This window comes from Tamandua tetradactyla, chromosome 18 (genome assembly GCF_023851605.1).
Source record: "Tamandua tetradactyla isolate mTamTet1 chromosome 18, mTamTet1.pri, whole genome shotgun sequence".
Taxonomy (NCBI): domain Eukaryota; kingdom Metazoa; phylum Chordata; class Mammalia; order Pilosa; family Myrmecophagidae; genus Tamandua; species Tamandua tetradactyla.
Window position 1 is genome coordinate 42659519 of NC_135344.1, and position 13683 is coordinate 42673201.

At 40.5% G+C, this 13683-nt stretch overlaps 1 long non-coding RNA gene and 1 pseudogene across 5 annotated transcripts in view; both read left to right on the top strand.

Annotated features, from left to right (window-relative positions):
* The window catches only part of LOC143662626 (uncharacterized), a 413209-nt gene that overhangs the window by 102845 nt on the left and 296681 nt on the right, over nt 1-13683 (top strand). The gene's annotated exons all lie outside the window — the stretch shown is intronic.
* Nucleotides 1323-5248, top strand: LOC143662751 (V-type proton ATPase subunit E 1 pseudogene; annotated as a pseudogene).

Here is a 13683-nt window from a genome sequence, read left to right on the forward strand (position 1 = left end):
AAAAGAAGCAGTCCTTGAGATCCAAGATGACAATAGGCCAATGTTTTGGTAGAGCTGAGAGGAGGGGCAGCCCAATCTGAACAGGTCCTAAGGGCTCCATGCAGTTATTAATAGCCCTTAAGTCATGTAACAGTCTCCATTTACCTGATTTCTTTTTTATGACAAATACGGGGGTGTTCCAAGGTGATGTGGAAGGAATGATGTGGCCCTTTTTTAGTTGTGCTGACACAAGAGTGTGTAACGCTGAGAGTTTTTCCTTTGGTAAGGGCCACTGAGGCACCCAAACCGGGGTTTCGGTTTTCCACCTTAGTCTTATAGGTGTGGATGGGAATCTCCCCTCAGTGGCCCCTAGGAAAAACCCAGGCCTCGTTTATCAGAATTGGAGACAGCCTGTATAGGTGTTGTGCGCCCCTGCAATGAGGCTCCTAAGCCTTTGCCAGGGACATATCCCATTCCTTTTAACAGATGCTTAGAAGTTGGAGAACAGTTACTGGTCAAAGTAACGTCCATCTGGGCTAGAATGTCTCTTCCCCATAAGGACACGGGCAGGGCTAACACATAAGGCTGAAAGCTACCTTGATGTCCTTCTTCATCTGCCCAATGAAGGGCAGTTGCACTCAGCATGGGTGCTGAGACCTGGCCTATTCCTCTAATGGTGTCCTCCGCCTTGCACGTCGGCCAGGCGGAGGGCCATTCTTGTTGTCTTATAATCGACCGATCGGCCCCGGTATCTAGCAGGCCCAGGAAGGGTCTGCCTTGTACCTTAATAGTCAACATGGGTCGAGACTCCAGAGACATATGGAGGCCCTCAAAAACTTCTCCAGTAGACCCAAATCCCTTATCTCCTCTTTGTCTGGCTTTACTCGGAAAGAGCGGATGTAAGCTGGGCAAGAGCAGGAGCTGTGCCAGCTTATCACCCTCTGCAATGACCAGAGTACCTTGCTGAGATTGTACCATAATCTGGACATAACCTGTGAAATCTGAGTCTACAATACCTGGTATAACTGTTAATCCTTTCAAGGCTGTGGATGCTCTCCCTAATAGGAGCCCCACAGTACCTGCTGGTAAGGGCCCTTTAAAGGAGGTCCCCACCAATTGGACTCCCATGGAGGGGGTCAGTACAAGCCTGGAGGTGGCACAGAGGTCCAGTCCTGCTGATCCGGGGGATGCACGAACGTGGACGGGTGTTGTGTCGTCGTATGGCAAGCAAGGGGGCCCACCGGAAGGGCGGACCCCCTCTGCCCGTTTTTTGGAACCTGCTCAGGACGGCCAGAAATGCGCTTGCCCTGCGCATCGAAGGCTGATCTACAGTCTTCTGCGCGATGGGGTCCCTTGCGGCAACGGCCACATAGTCTGGTCATCGCATGCGGCCTATCATATTGTTGAGTGGTGGGTGGTTGGTCCTTATTGGGACAGTTTCTCTTAATGTGTCCCGACCGGCCACAGTGATAACATCCCTTAGGTCTTATTCCTAAGTCTTTGGTTTTCTTTGTATTTACTTGTAAGGAGCTGGCTAGCATGGCAGCTAGACCTGCAGCAGTTAACGGGCTGCCAGCGTCTCTACAGAGACGAACCCACTCCGTCATGCTCTTTCCCTTGTTTTGTACCAGGATAGCTTTACACTCTTTATTGCATTGTTCAAATATCATTTGTTTGACTACGGTCTCTGCTACTCCTGGGTCTGAGAAAATTCTCTCAGCCGCAGTTTGCATTCTGGCTACAAAATCCACGAATGGTTCAGTGGGGCCCTGGTGTATGCTACTGAGTGAAGCTTGAGCCTCTCCCGGGCCTGCCAACTTTTTCCAGGCGCCTATGAAACAGCGGAAAATCTGTCCATAGACTTCTTGAGGGAACCCTGTTTGATTCTGGGAATGGGCACCTTTCCCCAATAGCATATCTGCATTCCACCCGCCACGTCTCCCCGCTGCGTTTTTTGCGGCTTGTTCCTCAGCCAATTCCTCAAACCATGCTTTCCAATCTATGTATCGGCCTGGTGGCAAAGAAGCACGGGCCAACTGATATATATCTGCGGGTGTGTGATTCAGGGCGGAAAGGTTTTCAACCATATTCAATGTAAAAGGGGCATTGGGGCCATACTGATGGACGGCCTGCCTCAACTCCTTTAAGACTTTGTAATCATATGACTCATACTGATTATTACCTTGGGGATTGATAATAACCGGGTACATTTCTGAAGCTGGTTCTGGCTTAAGCGGTTGGTAACCGCCCAGCACACCGAAAGGTCTAAAGGTTGAAAAAGGAATCCAATTCCAGAAATGCCTCCCTCTATTGTTTGATGACGTGGGACCCTGAGGGCCTGCGTACGCAGGCGGGGGGCACAGCTGTAACTGCCCCTCCCTAGACCAGCCTGTAGGGGGTTCCGGGTCTCGCAAAGGAGGGCCACTGTAATTACCTGATTCGGCCACCAGAGGGAGCCCGTGGTGAGGGTTTTTGGCGAGATCACCAAAACCATTCACCGGAAACCGCCACGCCCCTGCAGCAGGCGCTGGCGGGGCGGAAGGCTGCGTGGGTGAGACAGGGGGCCTCCCCCAATCGATCAGCGGAGGCGCGTCTGCACCCTCGGTCTCATCACCATCTGACTCTGAGTCAGAGGTGTCTGAACTAGTGCTTGACTCTGGCGGCTTACAAGTGGGCGGCTCACTTTCACAGGAGCCGTCCGCTAAAAGGGTCTTTAAGGGAGCTAACAAAGGTGAACTTCCTGACTGCCCCATGCTTGCAGTCGGCACTGGACCTTAACCAATCGGGGAGCTCTCCCGACTCACTGGGGCTACCTGAACGCCCACAGCCCTTAACTCTCACGTAGCAGAAAGCACTTACCCTCTCACGTTGATCAGGCGCGGAGGTTCCGCCGTGAACCCGAGGAGCACGTCTTCACCAGCTCGGGGAAAGGCAGCAGAAGAAGGTTCCCCGTACGGGCCACCACTTGTCCGGGACTTCTCGCTCAGCGTCAAGCCCCCGGCCGGCGAAGGGGACAGAGGAGAGAGAGACAGACGCAGACAAACCGACTTGAATGGCAGACACGAATCCGTAACACGCGGCGGTTGTGAGCACAGACCTTTACTGGAGCTAAGCTTGCATTCTTTGTAACAGGTTCCGCGCGGGCTAAAATACCCCACGGGGGAGCAACCTCTATGCGGCCGTCAGGTACGGCTCCCTGCGGGTCGTCTCGCTTTCCCCGTCCGGGTAACGCCTTTATATACAAAATCCAAACCCAATGGGCTAACGCCACGTATACAAGGGTGATTGGTAGACAGGGTTGGCGGGCGCGTATGTCATACGCGGAGGCAGGATGCGGGCGCCATCTTGGCTCACTCGATGGGCGGGGGGAACTCTAGAGCAGGCTGCGGCGTGTCCACTAGGCCCGACCCGGGAGGCGGCTCTCCACATAAAATATGATTTAAATTATGAGAATACATTCAGGATTTTCTTTATAGCATTTCCAAGTATGTGTCCTACCAGTGATACTAGGATGATTTGAATATAATACTTAAATTTTTCTTTCCTAGTGAATATTGTAAAAATATAATAAACAACAGGCATAGTAATATATATGTAAAGTGTGCAATTTACAGGAACAATAATTATTAGGATTAAATGATCCTTCAAAGTAATAATAGTACTAAGCAGGTGTGTTCAATTTTTTGGCCATTCATTCTCTCACTTCAAAATAATACTGACTAGTTTGAGTGCATAAACCAAAGCTATAGCACATGTTTTGTAACAGATGTTTTATTGCCTGGCACATTAAAAATCTAATTCATCCAAAATACTATAATATGCCCCCAACCCCAACCATTACTGAAAATAAAACAGCAAGAATGCCAAGCAACCCCAAAACAAACTGGAAAAGTCATTCCAGAGTATAAGAACTCTTTTGTCCTTAAGTTTATCTCCATTATATGTTTTCTCTTTCTTAAACTTTGAGCTTAAAAATTAAGTGCTGTGATTTTGCTTCAATTTTTCCTTTTAACCAGTGCTTTCTTCTCATGAGAAAACATAATTGTGGGTGATGTTACTAGTAGTGTTTCTGCTTTGAGTATAGGAAAAATTATTTAGGTTTATAAAAAAAATCTCAGATTCTTAAGAAAATGACACAAGTTGAACACAAGAGTGCAAAATCTGTTCTACTTTATTGTACACCTTTGTAACGATTAGTTCTGATTCTATTTCTACTTGCCAGATAGCGTTAATTCATGTTTTGCAAGTACAAACGCTTCCAGTGGCCAGGAAGACAAGGAGGCCAGTTGATGTAAAGGGGAATGGTGATTAAGAAAACAATAACTGGAAAGGGTGCATTGTGGTTCAGTGGTAGAATGCTCGCCTTCCATGTGGGAAACCCAGGTTTGATTCCCAGACCATGCAGCACACCTCCAAAGGAAAAAAAAAAAAGAATATAATAACTGGAAAGCAAAGGAAACTGAGACCTGTGCCAAGTTTTCTTCTTCCATTCCTTCCACTGCCCTTTTGAAATCTAAAACTTGATTCACTTGCCCACTAGATTAGCATCATTTTCGTCAGTGACGTTCATGTGCAAAAGCAGGTTAAGCACATGATGACTTTGACCAAGAAACCAATGAGAAAGCAGAAGAAATAGATACAAAGGCAGAAGAGTTCAACATTGAGAAAGGTCATCTTGTGAAAACCCAAAGACGGAAGATTATGGAATACTGTGAGGAGAAAGAAAAGCAGACTGAGCAGCAAAATAAAATTCAGATGTCCAGTTTGATGAATCAAGCAAGGTTCAGTCTTCAGAGGCAGAGATTACCTTATCACAGACCTACTATATGTAGTAAAGCAGAGACTCAGCAAGGTGGGAGAAGATACAACCAGGTACCAGGAGCTGCTGGATGGACTTGTCCTCCAGGATTTGTACCAGTTGCTAAAGTCCTGAATGATTGTTCATTTATTCATTGTAGGAAAAAAGATTTCCCTCTGGTTAAGGCTGCAGTGCAAAAAGCAATTCCTGTGGACAAAATTGTCACCCAAAAAGATGTTGATGTCCAAATGATCAGGAGGCCCACCTGCCTGAGGATATAGTTGGTGGTATTGAAATCTACAGTGAATATTGTAAAATAAGGGTTTCTAATATCCTAGAAAGCTGGCTGAATTTCCTAGCCCAGCAAATGATGCCAGAAGTAGGGGATCCTTGTTTGGTATACATGTCAACAGGAAGTTTTTGACTAAGTCTTTGGGAAGTGGAATTCATTCCACTCTTCTGCTGCTATGATATAGAAGTTTCTTATATTTCAGAACCAAGATTATCTGTTTAACCTCTTCTTAGCTGTTCTAATATTATGTACTTATTAGTGGAATACCCTTCTATAGCGAATACCCTTGGCCTAATTGTGAACAGTGAAGAAAGTCTCACTTAAAATGACCAGGAGCTGCCTCTAGTTCATTTAGAAGCAATACAACTCTCAGTTGGTTCTAGAGCTTGAAGGTGAAGGAATTGGTTGGTGGTCGCATGAACTTCTCCGAGTCTCCTGCTAACTCCTGAAGTTACCTAGTAAAGAGTCATTTTCCATTTTCTGTCTTCTATAAGAGTTTTAAAATTTTATTGAGAAAACAGTTTTTAAGCTTTAGCAGAGTCAGAGAAGAAAGGAAACTAAGGGTATGGTAAAATTACAGTGTGCTAGGTCTAAACCTTTCACAAGGGCCTTTTCTTCCTCCCACAGCTCATTTATTTTTTCCTCAGATGACTGCTAGGAGCTGCCCAGGGTCTAACAACAGATACATGGCAGAGCTGGAATTTTAACTCTGGTCTGTTTGACTCTGTCTCATCTTGGTGGAGAAAGAGGCCACTATTTTGGCACCATGCTCTTCCTCCCTAACCTGAAGTTTTAGATTAGGTAGGGCCTAACACACGTGATTCTGGAACAGGTATTCTGTTTGTGGAACGTGATCCCTCTTGTGTGACATTATTTCTCTCCTCTAGAGCAGCCTTGTAGGGGAAGAAATTGAGGTACGTGAGAAAAACTATCAAAGCAAACTCAGTTCCTCAAGATGATGCAGTTATTTAGTGATAGACTTAAGACTCAAAACCCAATGTTGAACTGCATTGCACAGTGAACCCTAAGTTAAACCATGGACAGTAGTTAATAGTACCATTATAAAAATGTGTTATCATCATTGTAACAAATGTTGCACAAAAGTGCTAGGTGTTAATAATGGGGTGATGTATGGGGATCCTATAATTTATGCATGATAATTCTGTTACCCACAACTTCTCTAATAAAGAAAAAAACACCCCAATGTAATTTAAAAAACAAAATAAAACAATAATTGTAGAAGGGATTAAAAAATAAAAATTCCAAAATAAAATATACTCAAATAGTAGATTTTGTTAGAAGAAAATTTAGCTTTTAGTGTGCAAATTTGCGTCATCCACTGTTTTAACAAATACTTAGTTTAACTAAATATTCATTTATCAAATGTATATAAAGATTCATACCAGGAAGAATGGTTTAAATTTAAATATTTTAGTTTGTGATACTTCTGTAAATCTAATGTAGTATACAGAAATGTACCAACACTAAATCCCACTAAATCCTCTACCTTCCATCTATTCATTCATGTCCCATGCCTTCTTGCATATTTCATATTTAATTTACTCACAAACAACAGTTCTCGATTTCCTTTTCTCCATCTCGTTTACTATGTCTTCTAATCATTAACATCTTATTCAAAATATATCAAAGGAAAAAGAGGCTCTCTAAGATTTTCTGACCATACCCTATGTCCCATGGACATTATCAACATGTCAAGACAAGCACAAGACAGTCTATGGGAAATAACTGATTGGACATTTTCTTTTAAGATCAGTTGATAAAGCAAATTAATATGTTTTTATTAGTTTTTAGAAAGTCCAAAAGACTTGATCTCTTAATAAATAGTGACTGAGGAATTTTCTGCTTCACACTGTTTTACTTTGAAAGCAAGTGTTTAGGAGACAAAGTGAGAGTAGAGTACAGAAGCCCTTGTTTCTTGTTATCATCAGGTCATGGGCAGAGAATGGTTTTGTGCTCAATCTCCACAAGACTTGATCTTTTTTCCAAATATACAGTTATTATACTGTAGTAGTAAGTGGACTCACAAGACGTGTTCAAATAACACCTATTTCCCTGAGGATTGTTCCCATAAATTAGAAATTCTTGCATTTGAAGATGTCTCTGTCCAAATTTATGCTTTAGTTCACACTGTAACTGTCCAGTGTGGCACAGCTCATTCAATCAGTAATAGTGTCCTCAGAGTTAACCTATATTAAGAGCCCTAGTAAATTTTTTTTGTTTGTATTCTCCTAAATTAATAAATAGAGTCAGGTTACTAAATTATATTAGGTAATTGAGATGAATCCTCCTTAATTCACACTATTAGTTTCCTAAAGCTCATGTAACAAATTACTGCAAACAAAAAAATATATTTATTGTCTCACAGTTCTGGACATTAGATGTCCAAAAACCAAGGTGTTGATAGGGCTATCCTCCCTCTGAAAGTCTTAGGGAAGAATTCCTCCTTGCCTCTTCCTGACTTTTGGTGACTCGCAGGAGTCCTTGACATTCCTTGGCTTGTTAGTTGCAAGCCTTCAATCTTTGCCTCGTCTTCACATGGCCTTCTTCCCTGGGTTTCTTTGTTTCTGTGTATCTTCTCTAATTATGAAGACACCATTCACTGCAATCATGGCCCAGTCTAATCCTGTAGGATTTTATCTTAGCTACTTACATCTGCCAAGACTCTGTTTCCAAATAAGGTCACATTCTGAGATTGGGGAGCTGCGAATTTGAGAGAGGACTTTTAAGCCCACTACATTTGGAATATATGAGAATTGCTCACCTACAATAGATGGTAAAAATTCTCTGGAAAGTTAGTTCTCTGTGGATATCTGAGCAGAAAATGAACAGTATTTGGCTGTAGTAGGGGGGAAAAAGGCTGATTATCAATTCTAATTTCCTCTGAGGAGGACAGTTATGCTCATCCACAATTACTTAAAGTGGGGTTCTAACACTTTATGAAGAATGAGCACCCATGAAGCACTCCTAAATAAACTGAGGTAGAAAATATTTAAAGTAATTCTTTTTTGAGAACTTTTGTGCATCTGGAAATTTCTCAATATGTCCTAACTGTAAAAGATCATAAAATTCTCCAGCATGCATTTGATTTCGTGGATGAGTTAAGGTATGAGAAGCACTCATAGGAAATACAAAACTATGAGAAATCCATCCCTAATCATATTCACTTAATTTTAAGTTTCAGATATAAAAGAGTAATCAGGTCCTAAAAGTTAGACCCTTCCACTTAGTTACTACGGCCTTTGTCTTCCTCATTTCCTCCAAACTGGTGTATTTACATTCTGTGTATTAAAGTGAAATCATATTAGAAGCAGAATGTGGAACCAGAGTTTAATCAGCTCCTGGGTTCCTTGTGTTTCCAAAGCATCTCTCTGGTGCACCAAGCTACTAAACACTTTTCTAAAAGCAGAGCATCCAAGCTTTGTTCTGGCCTAAATGACTTGCTCATGAGCACGCCTGGGCCGTTGATCGTGACTTGTACTCAGCCATACCCTTCTCCTTCATGAAAAATGACCTCAGATTTTGCACAGATGGAAAATTTACATCACTTGCCTTGACATATTTACTTCACTTGTAGGCAAGTCTCTGTCTCTCCAACACCAGAGATATACTTTTTAATCTATAGGTGAGAAGCCGAATTCAAGATTATCACATCTTCCCCTGCCTTTTTGTTGCTACTGTCATGTTTTAAGACAGAGTCAGGAATCTCTGAAGATCAGGTTCTTGATGTTTCTAAATATAACCGGCGCAAGGGGGATAACCACTATGGCTGCAGATGTCCTGATGTGATCACATCTCTGTCTCTCTCTCTCTCTCTCTTTTTTTTTTTTTTTTGCAGTGGGTTGGGGGCTGGAAGATTACAGGGCTTGATGTGAAAACAATAACAATGATAACAATATTTTACCAGGATATTTTCGGACCCCAAAGTGGTGACTGAGAGAAATTTAGTATTAGTACTGTACTCAGTAGGCACAGGTTTGAAAATTCAGCTGTGAAATTGCCAGCCCCTTCCAAAGGCTCATGGCTAGCCAGAATTCTGACCCAAAGCCTTTTAATGAAGCTGCAGAATATCCAGTTTGAATATTGTAGTTGCTAATTCATTGTTATAACATGGTTCTCATAAAATTATGTAAAAAAAACCCCTCATTTTACGGTTGTCAAGGGAAATAACTACCCAGATAAATAGGCATGAAAGAACCATAACTACAGCAGAGAAAGCCAATTCCAAATTGGGCCCCAACCCCAATCTCCTAATTGGCCTTATTAGAGTGTCATAGGAATTAAAAGTTCTATTAGCAAGAATTTTAGGTTTAGTCCACTGGTCTGTAAGATATTGCCCTATGAGCATTATTGCTTAAAGATAGTGCTGTATTTTGCCATATTATAAAAACATTTTTGCATGAATTCCTATGTGAATTTGGAGTGCTTAGGCAAAATGGCAACAATTTCTGTTGTTCCATTTTCATCAGTATTTGTAGTGCTTGTACATTAGGAAAGACTTTTTTTTAATTAAGCAAGCATAATGTTCTAGAATATTTTTGAGTGTATGTTTTCAGTTTTCCAGGGCTTCTTATCACTTGATTCTATATTTCCAAATAGATAGAAATAAGATAGAATGCTTTCTTTCTCAAAGAAGAATAATAGCATCCCTTCTTGGTTCTTAGAGTCTGAGAAATGTGTGTATGTGTGTGTGTGTGCATGTAACCAATTACTTTAAATACTTAGGATACAAATTACTTTATTTAAAATTATGTGCCTTAATGTCTTCATGTGTATGTAAAGCTATATAATTCCATAATCCCATATATAGGTATACACACACACACAAACACATATATACAAACACACACATATATATACACACACACTTAAACATATTTATCACAAAGATGAAAATATGATTTGGAACAGATATATCCTATTCAAGGTAGAAAAATCATTACTCATATTAGAATGTACATACACAAATGCCAATGAATGCAATTAAAAAGTGGAGGCTTTAGCATAATCCCATATACCAGGGTTTCCATAGAAAATATATTTGTCTAGGACAGAGGGGAATGTTCTTGTTTTCTGTAAATTCCAAGACTTAGAGGGAATGCTCTGACTTCTTTGCTTCTCAAGAATGTATATGAAACAAAATAGTAAAAAATGATTGGCCTAGAGAGAAGGTGATGAAGATTCAAAATCTGACACGAAACATATAAATCCCTTTGCCTATTTGCCATTGTAACCTGATTCATGATAAAAGAGACAAGCAGCAGCTGATAAAATGAGTTATGTCTTATATTACGTAGGTGTAGGAGAATAATCCTAATTCAGGATAAACTGCATGATCAGTCATTATGGGTGGGCTCATGAGTACCAAATGAATGTCTTTTCATTTGTACTGATCATGTCTAATCTGGGAAAATGAGAAAAAAATTTGTTCACACCAGTACTACATTCAACTATGTAACATGACACTGAACTCCAAGTATGTCCTGAACAGTGTACAGAGTATGTGTTGTCTGTACTTTTTCTCAGCAGAAACTCGAGGTGGATAAGCTGGGGATCAGCTGATGGAACTACAGCTCTGGACAGCTCATCTGAGGACAATAGACACAGCCAGAGTCTTTATTTATTTATTTTAATTACTTTGCTCTTCTTCCTATTAAATGCCTCCTTCTTTGTTCTTAATTTGAAAGCATCCCTATCTTCATTTAATTACTGTGCTTTTGATTGACAAGAGCAGAGGACAGAAAAAAAAGAAAGCTGTCTCCTTCATGTCCTGTTTGACACAATATAATGAATGTGTGATGGCTAATTTATTTTTTCCTTGACAACTTAAATATTTGAAGATGAAATGTGAAATTTAAGAGCATAATGAAAGAGAGAGAGAGAGAGAGCGTGTGTGTGTGTGTGTATGTGTGTGTGTTTGAGAGAGAGAGAGACAGAGAGAGAGAGAGAGAGAAGAAAAAGGGAAGTTAATTGAACCAGGGACAAAATACAACACTCATTTTTACTCATTTGTGCATTTGCCTAATGGTTTAATAACTGCCAATTCGGTACAGGGATTCTGTATAATTGTACTAAGAATTTCATCTCCAGTTCTTCCCAGGCAAAGAAGAGTCAGCAAATAGACTGTGTCCACCGGATGCCCTGCTCCTGTGTTTTATTATGTTTACTTTATAATCCCATCATCCCCATGCCACCAGCATGCTTGAGGGGTAGTGAAGGCAGCAGCGGCTGCTCCCTCTCGGCCCCCTGTCTTTCAGAGCTACCCTAAGGTACTTAAGAATGACAGTATAAAGAATATCTGTGCAGATGAGCCTGTAGATTTGGGGAATTGGCTGCTTATAGACAGGGATTCTTTTGGTAGACTTAATTCCTTTAGCAAGGGTGAAGTACCATCTGTGGGGATTCCTGTCATGTATAAGGAAGTTAGTCATGCTCTCTGTGGAGTTGAGTTTCTTGAATTTTAATGAAACCCATGTCAATCTGTCTCCTCTATACCCTAGTGTTAAAATCAGTGGTCAGCGACTCAACAATCACAACAGTAAATCACAGTAGATAAACCAACCAAGACAGCTCTGAAGAACTTAAGGTTGTATCCACCCCCACTCCTGAACCCCTCTTCACAGTTAGACACTAACAGAATACATAATGAACTGGTGGCATTTCTGTTTTAAAGGGACAGGTTTGTGTTCAAACCGTTTTCTAGATTTTTGTAAGTGCCTTCTCTGTTGGGAAGTTTTCCTTCTTATTATTTATATTCTTTTTAATAGATGTGCCATGGATTCTGGGGCTTTTGTACAGGTTATGTATAGTAAAGCTATACTTTTAAAAAATGCTGGGCGGGCCGCGGTGGCTCAGCGGGCAAAGTGCTTGCCTGCTATGCCGGAGGACCTCGGTTCGATTCCCGGCCCCAGCCCATGTAACGAAAACGGAGAAACAAAATACAATAAAACAAGAAAATGTTTAAAAGATGTTTCCCTTTCTTCCTCTCTTCCTTCCTTCTATCCTTCCTTCCTTCTCTCTGTCTTTCCTTTAAAAAAAAAAAAAAAAAAAAAAAAAAAATGCTGTGAGAGAAATGCTGATTCTAACCAAAGAAAATGAACTGTTATGTAGAAATTAAGAGAAAATGATGTGTGTGCTACCTGAATAAGAATTAACTGTGAATGATGTAACTCAGGGAAGCAGGTGGCAGTTCTATATGAGATATTTACAATTAGCTGTATGCGTCATTCTAGGAGTCCAGCATAAGAAATAATCTCACCCACATTGGATCAGCTCCCAGTGGGTTATAATAGCATTACAGACCTCAGTGTAGCATTCTAATTATTGTAAGATGTGTCACCACCTTTTCAAAGACAAGGTCATTGGAACCTAACTTTCATTGTCGTTTTGTTTGCATGCAGAAGCCAAAAGTATTTCTGTGGTGAGGAATGAAGAACAAATTGGAACTGAAGGCTTTTTTTGGCAGAATCACTCTGATACAAAATGGAACTCTAACTGGTTCCTTAATGGTAGAAGTTACAACCTCAATTTGTCTTCTTGTTTGAGCTGTAGTTGGAATTACCAGCCAGCTGTTTCACAGATCTATTGTCTCTACCCAGTGTTTTGTTCTTCTCATTTTTGTTGATAGCATATGCCACTATAGGAGGTTAGCACATTTCATCTCTTGAAGCAAAATTTGACACCTTCCATTTCAAAGTAATTAGTATTTCATCTCACTTTATTATTTGGATCAAAAGAGATAACCGAAGTATGTATCTTCCCAAACTAGTCCATAACCCATGCATGCATTAACTTACATTGAATTTCCATCCAAAATATTGGTTATTTTATTCTCAAAATAAAACATGGATGTGGTTAAGTTTTGTCATTTTTCATGGATTAATCCATTTACTGGAACTTGGATTTAAATGTGTTCAAAATTATACTGATACAAAAGTCTTGAGTTACAGAAAAAGGGGGATATTTTGCTCTTTTTCAGTAAATCTCTTTGCTTGTTTAAAGAACAAAAGAAACACCTTAGATTTGGCTTTTAATGTTTCCTACTTGGTCATGTCTTATCCCTTTGAATTTACTGATTAGAGAGCATATAATAAGTACTCTATAAATGCATTTAATTAAGGATGATATAATTCACTATCTTTTAGTATAATATCCTTTATTTTGTATGGTTTTCTTTGTTTTCATATTATTTATGGAAATCCTCCAGTTTCTATCTTGGAAGCCAGCAGAGTCCACAATATTCCTTTTGTTTATTAATTAATCATCATTATTTCAGTAAACGTTTAGTGAGTGTCCTCCATGAGCCCAATGCAGCTCTAAACTCTGGCAGAATAAAAGTCAACAAGACAGACATATCTTTCCTCTCTCAAGAAGTTGCAATCTAGGAAGTACCATCTATCCCTGATCAAGTGGATCAATGTTCTTAATGCAAATTTCATTAATGCCTCCACCATTCAATCATAATGCCAGTTTTCTTCATGTTTTTTTTCACTCCCTAAAAATCTAGTCCTATTTTTAGCATCATTTAAATATGTAGTGGCAATTAGTTAATCAGCTTTTATTCACTGAGCATCTAATTTGTATAAGAAAGGATGCC